Genomic DNA, 18,017 nt, shown 5'->3' on the forward strand with positions numbered 1-18,017 from the left:
CACAGCTCCAGCATTCCTCTTATCTATAGGAATCTGTGAGATCCAATTAGGTAACATCTATGTGACCTTACTAGTTCTTGGCATTGCCAATTCCAGTCCATTTCCAAGCCCCCTGTAACCTCACTCTATCCATCTCTTTGGCCTCTTTGGGAGATTCTGATCACTCCCACCCTTCACTCCAGCCTTACTAGGCCCTAGCACCTGTCAGTGTGTCTCACCCACTCTCAAATCTTAAAAGTCTATTCCTTCTCTGCCTCTTTCCCTCTCTTTTGTCTGCTAGCTTATCCTTTAAGCTTCCCTCTAAAGGCAACTTTATCGGGAAGGTCTCTTAATCCCTCATGCTGGGTGAGTTTACCCTTAACTTCTGCTACTGGGATATTTACTTCATTGTAGTTACATGTTTGGTTGTTTCTTATTCTTTTCAGAGTGCTAAACTCTGTGAAGGACAGTGTGTGTCTTATTTACCACTATACTCCCAGGCCTAGCACAGGCATGGAGCACTGAGGGTGTCTGATAAAACTCTTTGTTAAAGAGTGAATAAACACGTGAGACAAAAGCATCATGGCATGGTGTTTAAGTGCAAAAACTCTGGAGACAGACAGGTGGGGTGCCTTAGCCAGGTTTTATCACTATATCGCTGTGACTTTGGGCAAATTTTGGAACCTCTCTAAGCCTCAATCTCCACAGCTATAAAATGGTGATGATCACACCTACTAACAGGTTTACTGTTGGAGAATGAGACAGAATGCATATAAAAAGCCTGGTGCTCAATAAATGCGGGTGCTTGACATCCACTAGACAGTGTTAGCATCTTTGTAGCAGCTGTGTTCTGCTCCCTTTACCTCCAGGTTGGTTCTTGCCTGGCCTTGCTTGCAGCCTTAAGAAAGCTGACATCAGGAAAGCCCCAACCTCTACTGGTGTTATTGGCCTTAGGTTTTCCTGGATTTATTATTTTGATTTAAGGGAAATTTCTCCTTGTCAGGAACACTGGCACTAACTTATGGAGTATCTTCTTCAGAGGCAGTTGGGCCCATTCTAATGGGTATACCACTTGGTATTAAAAGGTCAACTTAACCTGTCATTTTCCTCCAGGTATCTTGCTGTGTCCACCCTCTTAGGCTTCCTCCCCAAAATCCTATAGAATTTCTGATTTCCCAAGGGCTTAAGTGTTATGGTGATCAGAATACCAGCATGACCATAGAAAGATGTGTACTACCCTCCCCTCCCACCTCATCAATATTACTTTCAATGAATGGGGAGTGCTGTCTCTTGAGTAGTTTTACTCTTTGTTAGATCTAATAATTAGAATGACATTCTAGCATTTCCTGTGTTAAATCAAAAATTACTTCCCTGTACCTTTCTATCTACAGTGTAAACACTATAATTTTGTTGAATAATTAAATGAATGAATTATAATTCTGTTCTCTGAAACTGGAAAAAATAGGTCTGATTGAATCATTTGAAGGCAACAATTATGTCCTCATTCAGTCTTGACTTCTCTATCCTAAACGTACATAATTCCTTCATTTGATATGGGTTTCTCACATAGAAACCCATATGATATGCTTTCTCGCATAGAAATAAATGCTGCGGTCTAGCCTTTCCTGATAAACATTTGTTTGGAGGCTTAATCACTAAGTTATTCAGTAGTCCCTGTGTTAACGGTTTACAGATTTTACTTCACTACAAAATCAATAAGAGGCATTAGTGGATTGGCTCCACGCCCCTACCTCTGCAAAAAAAAAGAAGCAATAGCAAAAGCTTATCTGATCTAAGCAACATTTACAGATTAATAAAATTATAATGCTCAGTACCAGGGAACTGCAACAGGTTCACTTCCTGATCACATTTTCAGCAATATGTTCAGTTATGGAAATTTCTCTTTGAGGCTGATAATGACATATTGGAGCTTTCCAGTTTATTCATTCAGTAGACATATCCTGAGTGCTTGTATTATGCCAGGCACAGAGTCAGAATATGAATGACAAGAATGATGTGGGGATGGGGAGGTCTCAAAAGCATATCAAATGAAGGAATTGTGTATGTTTAGGATAGAGAAGTCAAGACTGAATGAGGACATAATTGTTGTCTTCAAATGATTAGATCAGACCTATTTTTTCCGGTTTCAGAGAACAGAATTATAATTCATTCATTTAATTATTCAACAAAATTATAGAGTGTTTACACTGTAGATAGAAAGGTACAGGGAAGTAATTTTTGATTTAACACAGGAAATGCTAGAATGTCATTCTAATTATTAGATCTAACAAAGAGTAAAACTACTCAAGAGACAGCACTCCCCATTCATTGAAAGTAATATTGATGAGGTGGGAGGGGAGGGTAGTTCTAGAAGACCTCTGTTATCCCTTTCAACTCTAAAAACCTGTAATTATTTTTGTAGTTTTAAATGAAGTGACATTAAAGTCTCAATCAGAATCAAATATCTTACCTGGACTACTCATTTTGTCAATTATATCAATGCTACTTGTCTTGTATCATAAATTTTTTTGTGTGCCAAAGCTTGCCTCTTTACTGAGAGGACAAACTTTTAGAGAACAGGGTTGTAGCTTTTGGTTCCTTTGTTCCTTTAACAAAGCTTAGCATGATGTCAAGAGAAGAGTAAGCGATCAAGAAGTACCTAATTAGTTGAATTAAATTTTCATGGAATGAAGTCCACCTCATTGTTAACAGAAAGCAGACAACTTTAGGATCTGCCCCAGTACAAATACAGTTCCTCCTCTGGTTTCTGTCTTGAGTATCATACATATATATTGTAGGTGTTTGATAAGTGTTTGTTCAGTGAATGACTGATCTAGTATCTTTAACCTTTTTATCAATGACTTGGATGAAGACACAGAAGGCAGGTTTATTTGGTTTACAGATGACACAAACCTGGCAGGGAAGGCTGGTGTGGCAGTGGATACTCTCAATGTTCAAAAAGATTTTGACAAGCTAGCAGAACTGCACAAAGACAGCAAGATGAAATCTAACCATCATCTCCCAAAATTCTATTGTAATTGTATGAAATGGTGCCTGTTTTGAGCGAATTCCATGTGGGATTATAGTTGGCAATAAAGCCAATAGGAGCCACAAAGACATATGCTGCGTTAATAGAACTACAGTGTCCCTAATGTGTAATTATAGTTTCAGTATTTTTTTTTTTTTGCCCTGCTCAGAGCACATTTAGAATATGTGGGCTAATTTTAAATGATACATTTGAGGAGGTCATTGACTAACTAGAGAGAATCTTGAGGAGAGTAATTAGCTTGTTAAATCATAAATAATTAAAGAGACTCGGTGTATTAAGTAAAAATAAGGCCAAGGGACATATGAGAGTCACACCTAAGGTTGCCCACCCATGTACTGGGGAAGAAATGACAGATTTTGGTTCAACATAGGGTAGAGCTGTGTCTGACAAAGGGTCAGACTGGATTGCCTTTATGGGAAATAAACTGCTTGTCCCTTAACATTTTAATTACAGTTGGTGGAATACTGTATCAATGACCTTTAGGGTGGCTTACATCTAAGATTCTAGAGGAAGGAGGGAGGGGGGTAAAGGCTGAAAAACTAACTCTTGGGTACTGTGCTTATTACTTGGGTGATCAGATCACTTGTACCCCATACCTCAGCATCATGCAGCATACCCATGTAAAAAACCTGCACATGTACGCCCTGTGTCTAAAACAGAAGTTGCAATTATTATTATTTTTTAAATGTATAGTTCTGTGATGCTGACTGATCTTACACAAAAGCAGGGTGGGATACCAAACTCAGGACATCTGCAACTGCTGTGTGCCCTTTTCTGGTGTGGGCCAGCCTTTTTGTCCTGGTCCCTGCTTTCCTGATGGCCTTGAAGCAGCCTCCCAAGCAGATGAAGGGAATTTGTAGCCAGAGTCAGTTGATTTTTTTTTTTGAACTGGGCAACTTGGATGCCCAAGGTCTCCAGGAGAGACCCCGCAACATTTACAAACTTCTACATAAGTCTCTAGAAGTGGTTTTCTCCTTCACCAGAGAATCACGGGCTCTTGAGATTGGCAGGCACTTTGGAGTTTATCCATTCCAAGTTCCCATCAGATACTTATCCAGCCTCTACTTGAGCATTTCCTATCATGGGGAGTTGAAAAGATAGAGGGGAAAAATACCAAACTGCTTTTTCTCCTCTCTACTCTCCACTCCACATAACACTTCTGACACCAGCCATGTAGGGGTTTTCCCCACATAGCAAACAATTCTCCAGTGGACACCAGCTGGGTATCCCTTAATTCAATTTAATTCTGACACTGTCTACCTAGAGGTAACATCAGATCCCACAGGTTAAGAGCTTGATCCCACAAGACTGCCAGGCCCCACCCCACTTAAGAGGTCAATCAATCACAAGTATTAGGTTGTCAGCTATATTTCTAGCTCACTGGCTATAAATTGTGGATCCTAGGACCTCATCTTCAGGCTCACTAAATTTTCTAGAGCAGCTCACACTTTACTTACATTTACTCATTTACCACAAAGGATATTTTAAAGGATACAGATGAACAGACAGGTGAAGAAATTCATAGGGCAAGGTATGGGGGAAGGGGTGCAGAGCTTCCATGCTGTCTCTGGAGGCACCCCTCCAGGAACCTCCACATTTCAAGCTATCCAGAAGTTTCCTAACTTTGTCCTTCCGAGTTTTTGTGGAGGTTTTATTACCTAGGCAATGACTGATTACATCATTACCCATTGGTGGTCAGCTTAACCTTCAGCCCCTCTCCCCTCCCCAGAGGTGAAGGATTAGGGGTTAGGGGATGGGGCTGAAAGTCCCAACCTTCTAATCATGCCTTGGTCTTTCCAGTGACCAGCCCCCATCCTGAAAGAACCTAGGGGCTCCCAGTTACCATTAGCCTACAAAAGATACTCTTATCACTATGGAGTGTTCAAGGATTTTAGTGGATTTTTGTCAAGAAACTGGATGAAGACCAAATACATATTCCGCAATATCACAGTGGCCCTTGACTTCAATTCCGAGGGTAAATTGTCAGAATTGTTACATTGAATTCCAACATCAATCTCCGTATGTAAATTCAAACCATGGTCTTGGCTGTACTTTCGGGAACTCACAAAGCAAGTGTTTCCTCTACATGGGGCAGCCCTTCAAGTTCAAGACAGAAATGCTCCCTGAGAGCTAAGATATTTTCTAAGTTTTGTCTTTTCTTTCTAGTTCTTCCTCATTATTCTAACTAGCCCTCATTACAGACTTTCTGTTTTCTATCTACGATCTTTTTCAGAGGTACAACCAAGAAGCGGATACAGTTTTCCTTATGTGGTTTGTACTAGCACAGTGTTATTACCGTCTGTTGTAGATATTATGTTCTGTTGATGTAGCCCATGATTTCATTAGCTTTTTTGACCTGGAGGTGGAGGCAGGGGCTTGGGGCTTGGCTGTGGGTAACCATGGCTTCTGGCCAGTCCATGTTGCATTTCTTACTTATCTACCCCTCTTATCTTTACATTTCCTTTTAAAATCAGAAGTCACCTGAGAGTGTCCTGTGAAGCAGTTTTAAAACTTTTAAAATAAAACGTTTTTTAAATTTACAAAACAGTTGCAAAATAGGACAGAAGTTTCCATATACCCTTCATTTAGCTTCCTGTAATGCTAACATTTTACATAACCATGGTACACTTATCAAAACTAAGAAATTAACATTGGTATAACACTCAATTATAGGCATTATTCCATTTCATGAAATTTTTTTTCATTAATGTCTTTATCCATTCCAGAATTGAATCCAGTACATCACGCTGCAATTAGTTGTTTTATGTTTTGTTTGTTTGTTTGTTTTAATTGAGATGGAGTCTTGCTCTGTTGTCCAGGATGAAGTGCAGTGGCGTGATTTCGGCTCACTGCAAGCTCCACCTCCCGGGTTCATGCCATTCTCCTGCCTCAGCCTCCTGAGTAGCTGGGACTACAGGTGCCCACCACCATGCCTGGCTTTTTTTTTTTTTTTTTTTTTTGTATTTTTAGTAGAGACAGGGTTTCACCATGTTAGCCAGGATGGTCTCGATCTCCTGACCTCATGATCCACCCGCCTCAGCCTCCCAAAGTGCTGGGATGCAATTAGTTTTATGTTAAATTGCTTTCGTTTTGGAATCACTGAAAATGTTGAGTCAGAATTTCATTTTGCTATCTGAAATAATATCTTTATTTCCTTTTAGTGTCTTTCACCATGGGATCCAAATGCTTTTTTTTTTTTTTTTTTTTTTTTTTTTTTATTTACCATTTAAATTTTTTTTCTTCCTGAAGACCAGTTTGCATTTTAGATCATGCCTAGGATTTATTTCTTGGCTAAGGCAGGCTCTTTTAGGTGCTCTGCTTTTGTACAGGGATTTTCCCAGGGGAAGCCTGGTTGCGAAGTCCCTGTCATGAGGGCCCCTTTCTGCAAAGAATGTTTTATGTTTTGGATTAATGCAGCAGTTCCATGACCTCCATTTACTGGGCAATCTGAACTGCTCTGTGAGGCTTATACTGCTTCACTCCTTGCGTTCTGCATTCATCTGGCCCTAGCATGGTGCCTGGCATGCAATAGGCACTCAGTAAATGTTTGCTTATTGTGTGAACAAATTCACTTTGTCCTATTCATATTGGCCTCTGATATCCTTGGCAAAGAAGCATCAACTTCCAGTGTAACTTTTCTCCTTGCCGAAGCCAAAGAGAAGATTCCTCACATCTGCTGGAGTCTGTGAATCCTTCTTCCTCCTAATTTTCCATGGGATATAGGATGTTTTGATTTGGAAGATCCAAATGCCTTGCTTGCCACTCTCATTGTGTAATATGTCTCTTTCTCCTATTCTGAGTCATGCTCTCCACTGCAGGTACTTAGACATTTGTCTTAATTTCCTTCTACAACCTTGGAACTGTTTTTTTTTTTTTTTTTTCCAATTCATTTCAAAAGTATTTCATCCACCCTGTCTTGGAAATCTTCTTGTTCTCCAATAAATAAGACTAGAGGAGCAGCAGTTAACTCACAAATTCTGGAAAGTGCCTGACTCTTCTCTGGGATTATCCTTGTCAGTTCATGGTTCTGAATTTTATAATGAAAGATAGAAAAGGTCAGCAGGAGTTATGAAGAAGTCTCACCCTCCATATCGTAGTGCATGGGATCTAAAGCTAGACAGGTCTTTGATGCTTTCCCTGCACTCACAAGCAGTGTGACTTTGAGCTAGCCACTTCTCCTCTCCAGGACTCTATTTCCTAACCAGTAAATAGGGGGTTACAATACAGCCTTTGTGGGTTGCTGTAGAACAAAAAGAGGTAATGAAAATCAAGGGCTTGAAACTTGATCAATGTCCAATAAATGACAGTTACCATTATTATCTCCTAGTCTGGGAGCTAGTGTAGTTATGGATGGCTCATGGGTCATAAGCTTATGTCACCAAAGATCCATCATTTGCAAGTATCTCCTCTTCCATCTTTGCTCTTTGGTTTTAGGCACTTATGGATAGCATACCTTGGGAACCTCAAGGTGGTACAGATAGGGCCTGTCATTTTGGGTGGCTAGGGTGCATAAAGTAAAGATGGGCTGATTCATACCATAAAGCCTGTGTGTCTCAGAGGCACTTTCTGTTTTTTGAACATCTTAGCTAGCTAGTGTTGTTGCATCCTGGAAAGTCAATGCAGAAGACTGGGGGAAAAACAGTCTTGAAGTTATTTCTGAGATTTAATAGAAATCTCAAGCAAGAATGGGAAGGATTTATCAAACATAGCTACCTTTCTTTAATAGACCAGAAAACTGATGCATACACTGGTCATTATTTGAGCTATTTTAAATACCTAAGTGCTTCCTTATTCCTAAACATTACACTTCCTGGCATATAGTTATCCTGGGGGTGGAGCTGTCTGTGCCTGTTGGTCTGAGGGTGATGGTATGTCTCCATCTTTGAATGAGTTGTTTCTGGAGTGGACTTGACTTTTCTCTTGCAACTGGAGTCTTTGAGTCCAGACAGGACATTGAACCTGACAGTTAATGAATGCAGTGTACAGCTGAGCCAGAGTTACTCTATTCCTAAGTAGGCTGCTAGCATTACTCTGTTACATGCCATAATCTATTTATGTCCTTCCAGGCAGCCACCTGACCAACCTTTAATTCAACAAATATTTCTTACAGACACCCACACTCTGTCAGACTCTGTGCTAAATGCTATGTTTTAGTTGCAGAAAAAGAATGGCAGAGGAACGGTGAATGCTGAGCAGCACAATTGAGGAAAACATCTCAAAGCCAACATCTTAATGTCAGGGGAACAGGGGCCAGCTTTGTAATAGAAAGGAGCTGACAGATGGGAAAAGGGACATAGCTTGGAGATCAATCTAACCATTCTTTTTAAGAAGCCGAAGGGTGAGCCACTTTAAAAACAACAACAACAAAAAAACCTTGAGTAGGTATTTAAAAGTACATACATAAACATATTTATGAAGAAACATATTTAAATCATATTTTATATATTCCTCTAGAGCCATGTTTTCAAAAGACTCTATGGTAGCACTTTTCAGAAAATCTTAGCTACAGCTAAGTAAAAAATACATTTTTTATCATAAGCTAATATACACATTTATATGTGAGTATATAAGTTTCAACACTTAGACTGACTTGCTGCTTGCCCTATGTGCTGATATTTTCTATTCCATTTATTTTAAATTCTATTTTTAGCCCACTGTAGTAATTTCATAAGCTACTCATGGGTCATAACCAGAAGTTTGAAAAACACTGCTTCAAAGCACAGTTACTTGCAAACCTATTCCCAGGTTTTGGAATTGGTATAAATTCCTTAAATGTCAAGCCAATAAATATGTCTTAATGATACTGTGCCAGGTGCTGTGAATAAGACAAAAGGCACAAATGATATCATCTCTGGGCCCAAAGGCTTGGTGAAGTGGCCTGAGTACAGTAAACATGTAATAACTGTTGTCTATTTTTATTGTTGTTATTAAGGAGACATCAAGGGTACACATATTTATATCATGACTAGTACAAAGGTCTTCATGAACATTTTCTGATTTATTAATCTGGCATCTGTGGATGATAGGCAAGAAGCACTTAGAACTGCCTGATTTTGTTTTCAAAATCAACAGATTTGTCTCTTACACAGTATCACTGCCATAAAATTCACTACCAGAATTGTTTGTTGCTCTTAGTTTGAGGCTAAGCATTTCTTTTCGGTGCTGAACTTTTGTCTTCTAGTGTATTTGTTTTGTCTTCATAAAGTAGATGGAGAAATAAAGACACAGGATACTTGAGTCAGGGATAAGCCAGAATAAGAACTTAATTCTACCAATTACCGAGTCAGGACACTTGATACTGAAACAGAGGGGTTCAGTCCTTGCTATAATTATGAGTTGGGTAAAGTTTATCTTTAGTGCTTAAAAAGTTACAGGCAATATACAGGTTCAGACAATGCATTGTCTGACTGTACTTTATTTTTGAAAATGTGTTCACACAAGAATTTTGATTAAAATGAATAAAATCATAAGTTAATATTAGTGCAGTTGCTTCATAGCATATTTAATCAGCAATAGTGTGTTATCTGTGTGCATTCATTTCTCCTGTTCCACCACTGTAAAAAATAAAATTGGCCAAATGGGCAACTGATCATTGTGATTTTTGCATGATGATGATGATGATAATGATGTCAACACTTATTGAGCTCTTACTCTGCACAAAGCATTACTTTAAATTATGCACTTTACACGAATTAACTAATTTTACATGAATTACTCAGCACACCAAGCTGATGAGGAAGGCAATGTTATCATTCCCATTCTACAGGGGAGGAAGATGAACATGGAAAAGTTAGTAATTTGCTTACAGTCCTACAGCTAACAATGGAAAGAACCAGAATTCACATCCAGTCTAGCTCTAGCACCTGCATCATTAAACACCATGCTGTGTTGCCTAGTCGTTTAAAATGTATGTGTATAGGAAAATGAACCTTATGTTTTGTTCTCATGTTTCACTGACAGCTCTTCCTGGCTGGCTATGGCAGTGCTCCAGGTACTCAGTAGGACTTACTACCTTACTGACCCCAACTGAAGGACCTTTTCATATATAATTAAAGCAATGAAAACAAGGTGATTTGAACTGAGTTTACACTCCCTTTCAAAATCAGTCACAAGTTCACCTTGCTTTTTAACCTCCAGTTCCTCCCTAATCACTAATCACTATCACTGTACATCTCATGGGTACCTCTTCTAAGGCAATAGGAAGCTTTGAAGGATCTAAAAACAATGTGCTATGTGCATGAGGAAGTACTTTAAAAGTGCACGTAAGGTACTATTACTGTTTTTTTGTTTTATGTGTATAATTATTCAACAAACTTCTGATTCTTCTGCTCCTGTGGCTTATTTGATAGTAGCAGGAAAATCAGTTGACTTTTGTCCAGATGAGAGGTATCAGCTGTGCAAACCACAGCTGCCATCAGTTAAATGAACAAAAGCACGACAGTGAAGTAAATTGGTACATATCAAAACTTCTTCTAACGTGCTTCTTCTACAAGCTGACCTGTAATGTCCTACTATCTTTTACAATTGTACTCTTCAGAGAAATGAACTCAATTTTGTTTTTCTAGTGGCAATGATGACAATGTGCTTCTATCCACCTTTACATTGGGTCCTCTTTGGGTACAATGATGGGGCAGTATGACTAGTAAATTTTAGGAGTGCAGTCTCTGGACATGCAGAGCCAACCCATGACTTCAGTCTTTCATATCTGAGCTAAATGACCAGGGACTCACTTTCTATTGTGTAATAAAGATCGGGGAGGAGGTGCAGGGCAGACACTGGTTTTCTTGCACTGACATTCCAGCCAAGCCTACCAACTTTAGATTTCTATCAAGAGGTTTCAAGTTGGATCTGAAGATGCTTTAGATAGTTTACTGAGCAAATGGAAGAATCACCTTCAATACTTCCCTGTTCCCTGGTTTCTGTGACCAAGGAAAACCCTCAAAGTCCAGTTTACTAAGGATTGGTGGCAAACTAGGTACTCTGCTATTTGGTGCTGTAAAAGTATATTGAAAACTGGGTAACTTTAGAACCATCTGGATTCTTAGTGGTCCAATTCCAGCTTTGCACGCTGGGACCTGGAGGCACGCTTGGGTTTTTTTGTTTTATTTTTGTTTTGTTTCTGTTTTTGTGCTTCTGATCAGGGATTTGCATATTGTGTGGCATGGGTGTGCTAGGTGGGATCAGTGGACCCAGATGGTGTTCAAGATAGAGTGTCCTTGGGAGGCCAAGGCGGGCGGATCATGAGGCCAGGAGATCGAGACCATCCTGGCTAGCACAGTGAAACCTCATCTCTACTAAAAAAATACAAAAAAAAAAAAAAAAAAATTAGCCAGGCATGGTGGAGAGTGCCTGTAGTCCCAGCTACTTGGGAGGCTGAGGCAGGAGAATGGTGTGAACCTGGAGGCGGAGGTTGCAGTGAGCCGAGATTGTGCCACTGCACTCCAGCCTGGGTGACAGAGCGAGACTGTGTCTCAAAAAAAAAAAAAAAAAAGACAGTGTACAAGCATTCCTTCTTAGGAATCAGTGAAAGTGGGAAAGCAGTGACTGAACTAACTGAGCATCTGTTCCATCCATAGGAATTTGCTGGGCATTTACATGGGGCAAGGATTAGGTTTGGGATGTGGAACACAGAGAAGTGTATGCAGTTTGACTAGCGAGCAAATACTTTTGAGTACAGAGTATGTAGCAGTCCTATGGTAGGTGCTGGGATGATATCTCTGCTCTCACACAGCCTACATTCTTGTAGAAGGAAACCATCAATAACTAAATAAATGGATAAACAATATTATATTCTTGAGTTCCCCTTCAAAGTATTTACCCTATAAGACTTGTTCTACTTATGTATTAAAACAAACAAACAAACAAAACAAAAAAACTTTGAACTCCTATGGAATGGACCTTCGGATTTAATGGTCTGGGGTGCAGCCTGGGATTTTTGTGTGTGTAAGCTTTCTAAGTTAGTTAATGTGCAGCAGGCTTGACAGCCGTTGCCCCAGGAGAAGGTGAAGCTCAGAGGGATGGAGTTGAGATACCTTAAGCAGCCATTCTTTCAGTTGCAGAACCTTGGTGCTGGGCCACAGACTCTGGAGTTAAAAGAGAAAGCAGTATTTTGCTTAGAGTGAGCAGGTATAGTTAGGGTTGTGAGAGGCAGCAAACACAAATCCATGTGTAAGAATAAACAATGAATAATATTTTTGTATAAATGTGTCCCATTTAATACAAAAATTATTGTTTATTGGAAATGCAAATTTAACGATGTGCCCTGTATTTGACCAGGCATCTCTAGATATGGCGAGAATCTGGCAGGGGTGGGGGTGAGAGAACCCACAGTATGGTGATTGGTGGTGGAGTCTGCAAGCCTGTACGATTGATATTTGTTTGATTGATTTATGATAGGGAAAAAGAAATGTAATTCTGTCCCAAGACACCCGTGTTCCCAGTATCCTATGTGCGCGGGCCTGGCCCCAACCCAGCACGCTGAGGCTTCCCTCTCCTGGGCCTTAGCGAAAGGGCGGCGGGGGGAATCTCCCGTTACCTTGGCAACTCCCTCCTGCCGTCTGCTCACAACAGTTTGAATTACACCCCTGCCAGGCGGTCACCAGTCCGATTTTTTTCCTTTCTAGCTCTCGTTTTCCCTCTCAGCGCTCAGGCTGGGGGCGGCGTCGGTGCCAGTCTAGTCCGGAGCGAAGCTTCGGGCTGGCTCGGGCCGGGCTGCGGGACCCGCCGCGGAGCGCAAAGTGCCTGAAGCCCCCGCGCGCATTCGGCCCTCCCTTCAAAGGCCCCTTAGAAATGCAAGAGGCCAGGCGCAGAAACACACACGGACGGCAGTTTTATGAGAAAATGCAGATAAAGAGCCCGGCGGTAGGGCCATATGTTCCCCATAATCTCCAAAGCCGTCACTTCAATTAGAGCCTCCCCTGAGTTCTCAATGCCCAATCCTGAGTAAACAAGCCCTCTGAAAGAAGAATCGGGTTTCCCAATTAAAAGTGTACTAACATTTCTCCTTCCTTTAATTCCCGCGGAGCAAAGCCCCCGCGGGGCGGGAGGCGCGGCCGGGTCGCGCGCGGCGAGTCGTCCCGGGTCCGCGCCGCCCCGCGCCGCCGCGCGTTCCCAGGTGACGTCAGGCGGGCCCAGGATTAGGGCCCACCCTGCGCTCCCCGCGCCGCGCCGCAGAGTTAATTAAAAGTAATGCCACGGTAAATCCAACGGCTCTCCGCTGGCGGAGCCGCGCCTTCGGGCCAGCCTGTGAGAGAGGGCTTTCCAGGGCAGGTGCTGGGGATTTATTTGTATGTGAGTGTGAGTGTGTGTGAGTTTGTGTGTGTCCGCGTGGGCGCACGTGTGAGCGCTTGTGCTGAAAGGGAGAGTCGCCTGGATTTTTTGGAGACCGAGATTGCCTTCCCTCTTTCGCTCGTGCCTCCAGCCCTCCTCGCACATGCACTAGGGAAGAAACGCACAAGACACCGTCGCTACCTGAACTCTGCTTTCCTTTGGGCTGAGCTGACTCCTGGTTTGGTCTTCGTTCCCGCGTCTTCTGGGTACTGTGCTACAGATACTATCGACTGCATCGCCCCCTACGCTCTATCTGTCCTTCATACCCCAACCTTCAGAAATCTAAGGGCATAAATAAATGGTAGCCAGATGCGAGGTGATTTAAATATCAGGAAAGCAGCTGAACACCTCCTGGCATTCTTTAGGAGCTCTTTAGAGTGCTGAATCTGAACATTGCAGGCCCTTCGACCTCCACATTATGACATTCAAAAACTTGTTTTCTATGGATGTTTGCTGTTCAACAGGACTGGTTGAAAGTTGCCTGGTTTCAGATGGGAGAGTGATTGTTAGATTAACTTTCTGGCCTACTCTCTATACCATGAAAGAATCAAAGAATTGAAGCCATTATCTGAAAAATTCCAGAAACATCAATAAGCAGAAAATCCTCACTAGATCATTCAAATGCAAATGGTTTTCCTTCTTTCATGAATCATCTACCCAAGTAATTACTTTAGTTTTTAGTTTGGCCTTGGCGGTGAAGACCTCAGAGAATTAGTCTCACTAAGTCCATGGCTGTTTGTTTATTCGTTGCTCTCTGATTGATGTTAACTAAATTAAATTGAGGCCAGTTCAGCAAACATTTTGAAAGCCTGTCTATATCTGTCAGACTCTGGGTTAGATACTAGTGATTACAAGAGGAATGGAAACCACCTCTCTTTTTCAGACCCTCAGATTCCTCAGGGGATAAGAAACTCCTATAACAAAATAATTATAATAACATAAAATATACATTAATATTATAGTAGAGATATAAAGTGCTATGAGATCATAGAGACTGGCGCTATCATTCCTCTTGGGGTGCGTATATGTGTATTAGGGTGAAGTACTTGGGACTATTTGGAAAAGGCTTCACAATGGGTATGAAACTGTAACTAGGACTTGGCAGAGTAGGTAATTTGCAGGCAATGAAATGAAAATGAGTATGTTGTTAGAAAATGTAACTTAGCCTGTACTGAGTTGCAGAGTAGGGTTGTATCCAGGCATGAGAGGAAGGACTGAATTGTAGGATTGCTCTGGAGCACTGAGATCCTGCTGTGAGTGAGCAGTAAGATTAATGCCAAAATGTGAAGGATTTTGTGTATCTTATTTGAATATACTCTGATGGTTGTGGGAAGTCAGATCAGAAGTTTGTAGGCCGGGCGCGGTGGCTCAAGCCTGTAATCCCAGCACTTTGGGAGGCCGAGACGGGCGGATCACGAGGTCAGGAGATCGAGACCATCCTGGCTAACACGGTGAAACCCCGTCTCTACTAAAAATACAAAAACTAGCCGCGCGAGGTGGCGGGCGCCTGTAGTCCCAGCTACTCGGGAGGCTGAGGCAGGAGAATGGTGTGAACCCGGGAGGCGGAGCTTGCAGTGAGCTGAGATCTGGCCACTGCACTCCAGCCTGGGCGACAGAGCGAGACTCCGCCTCAAAAAAAAAAAAAAAAAAAAAAAAAAAAAAAAAAAAAGAAGAAGTTTGTAAACAGGGTTGTGATGTTATTCTGTTTTTTCAAAAGAGAAGTAGTGAGGATGGATTGGAGTTGGGGTAACATTGCAGGCAGGGAAATTGGTCAGGAGACTATTGCAGTGTTCCAAGTGAGAGATGAAGGTTTGAACCAAGGCAGACCTTAGAGAGGGGTTTCAGAGAATTTATTCATTCATTTATGCCTTTAATACTTAGTGAATCCCTACTAATGTGTCAGGCATCATTCTACGTGCTGTGGACACAACGATGAACAAAACAGGCAAAGCACCTGCCCATCAGGGAGCTTAAATTCTAGAACTTAAATGACTATGAAATACAGGAAGGGTGGTTGAAGTTGAGGATGACTGAGAGTTCTAAATGTTATGAATAGTGTTGTTAAAAGAAGAGATAGAATGTTCAGAAAAGAACCAGGGATCTAGATAAAATTCAGGTAGGGCATGCTGACTTTGAAGGTTTTTTTGGACCACGTGACTGTGGACATTTGGTGGGCAGTTGAACACATAGATCTGGGATTTAAAGTGGAGGTCCGATGTGGATTTGGGAATCACAGAAAAGCTGAGGGTTTAAAACTGGGTAGTTTTTCTTTTTCTTTTTTTTGAGACAGTCTTGCTCTGTCACCTAGGCTAGAGTGCAGTGGCACAATCACTTCTCTCTGCAGTCTCAACCTCTTGGGCTCATGTGATTCTCCTACCTCATACTCCTGAATAGCTGGCACCACACTTGTGTACCACCACGTCTGGCTAATTTTTAAAATTTTGTAGATGCTGGATCTCCCTGTGTTGCCCAGGCTGGTCTTGAACTCCTGGGCTCAAGGAATCCATTCACTTAGCCTTCCATAGTGCTTGGATTATAGGCATGAGCCACCGTGCCCAGCCAAAACTGGGTAGTTTTAAACCAGTGTCTCCACAGATGCAATTGTCTGAGTCTTCATGGCTTTGGGAAAACAAATTTGTGAGGCTTGGAAGGGACTATATATATATAAAGTGTTTATGGTGGGGATTGTTGGGAACAAAGTAAGGGTGCAATAAAGGGAATTCATTATTATACATAAGTATTGATACTTCTGCTGGTCCATTCAACATCCTATTCCTACACCATCTAAGGAGAGAGAGGAAATCCAAGAAGTGGAGACACTCCAAGGACATCTTCCTGACTCACCAAAGTGCCCTTTTCATATGGTTGGGAAGCCACACATTAGGCTGCTTGACAGTGATGAAAGGAGTCACAGCTAGCTTTTCCTAATCTAACAGCTGGGGTGTGACCAGAGGGAAATTTGGTTCTTGAAGGAGGGACAAAGGACTCCAGAGAAAATATCTGCCAAGTGGAACGTGCCAAAGGGAATGTGACATTAGTTCTATCACTTTCCCCAAGAATTGGTTTGGATCTGTGTGTATGAGGTAGTCAGTTTATATTGAATTTTTATTTTCTTCTTAAATGACCAGCTACAACATGAGAAGCTCCTCATCTTCGTAGAAGTGTTGTGCTTTGCTGAAAGCAGACCAGGTAATGATGCCAGAAGTCTCTTCCTCTTAAAAAAAATATGGAAATGTTCACCTTCCTCTACTTCCCTCTTTGCCTAGTGTCTCATGGCTCTCCAGAATGCTGTATGCCTACTCCATATTACATGTAAGGGAGATCCATTGAGCCCTGGTTTTCCCTTTTAGAGGCTGATAAAACCATGCACTGGCATTTTCTGGTGCTTTTGCAAAGTTTGAGAAAAGGAATGGAAAATGCCTCCCTCTCTTTGATGAACTCTGGGTCTTCAAGCCCAGACACAGTAACTTCCAAAGGAAAGGACTCAGGACAGGGATGCAGATCTCCTTCAAATGGCAAGGTTCCCCTGTGCTTCTCCGTACGCTAGTCTGGAGCCCTTTGCTGTTCCATCACAGGGATGTATCCCCAGCCTTCCCTACTCTGTGGACCTTGAGGCTGGTTTCACAGAGCTAATCCCCAACCCGGTACTTCACTTTCTTTGACCTCAGGTATACCCAAGACCATGACATGTCCTTGTGGGAAAGCAGAAAAAGAGTTTTCCCTTTTCTTGTCTGATAGAATGCTCTCAAGAGTACCTTGCCAGGTGCATAAGACACACTGGTTTCAGTCCCTGTGTGCTCTCAATGCGTTTGGATAGTCCATGTAGGCAAATTCCCAGGAATAGCAGATTTGTAATCATTAAATTCCAAAAAGTTGAGATAAACTTGCCTGTGAGTGTTTTAAACGTTAGAATACTCAAATTATAAGCTTTAGAATTTAGATTATTTAGAACAGGTAAAAATAAAAGTCTGTTAAATCAGTTTACATAGGAGAGAAAGAATTAGTCAGATAAAATAACAACTATAATTTTGCACCAAACACAGGTTCATGGGAACCAAGTTAACTAGAGTTCTCAATTAAGCAGAATATATAATTTAAAACTCTCTTCTAGTACAAAGAAAGAATTAATCAGAAAATAAAGTTGGGTGCATTGGCTCACATCTGCAATCCCAGCTCTTTGGGTGGCTGAGGCTGGAAGGTCACTTGAAGCCAAGAGTTCCAGACCAACCTGGGCAACAAAGTGAGACCCTCTCTCTACAAAAAATAAAATTAGCCTGGCATGGTGGTGCATGCAGGCTAATTAGTCTTAGCTACTCAGGAGGCTGAGGGTGTAGGATGGTTGAGCCTAGGAGTTTGAGGCTGCCATGAGCTATGATGGCACCACTGCACTCCAGCCTGGGTGATAGAGTTGCGACCCTGTCTCCAAAAATAAAAATAATAAAAAAAGAAACTAAGCCAATTTCTAAGATTTATTTTAAATAACACCCTCGAAGAAGTATTTTCCAGAGTTAGTCCTAATCAGCCCAGTGTCTTATACTTCCTACATGTGCAGCTGTATAAAGCAATTGCTTTGTTAAGACAGTGCTTCTCATGACTCATCAAAAGATTGAGAACCATCACCAAAAAAAAAAAAAAAAAAAAAAAAAAAAAAAAAAAAAAA

The 18,017-nt window shown here is 41.4% G+C and overlaps 1 protein-coding gene across 1 annotated transcript in view; it reads left to right on the forward strand.

Annotated features, from left to right (window-relative positions):
- Positions 1–18,017, forward strand: part of LMX1A (LIM homeobox transcription factor 1 alpha) — a 165,322-nt gene that overhangs the window by 113,992 nt on the left and 33,313 nt on the right. The window lies entirely within an intron of this gene.

Source organism: Rhinopithecus bieti, unplaced genomic scaffold (genome assembly GCF_001698545.2).
Source record: "Rhinopithecus bieti isolate Rb0 unplaced genomic scaffold, ASM169854v2 scaffold_15436, whole genome shotgun sequence".
In the NCBI taxonomy this organism is placed as follows: Eukaryota; Metazoa; Chordata; class Mammalia; order Primates; family Cercopithecidae; genus Rhinopithecus; species Rhinopithecus bieti.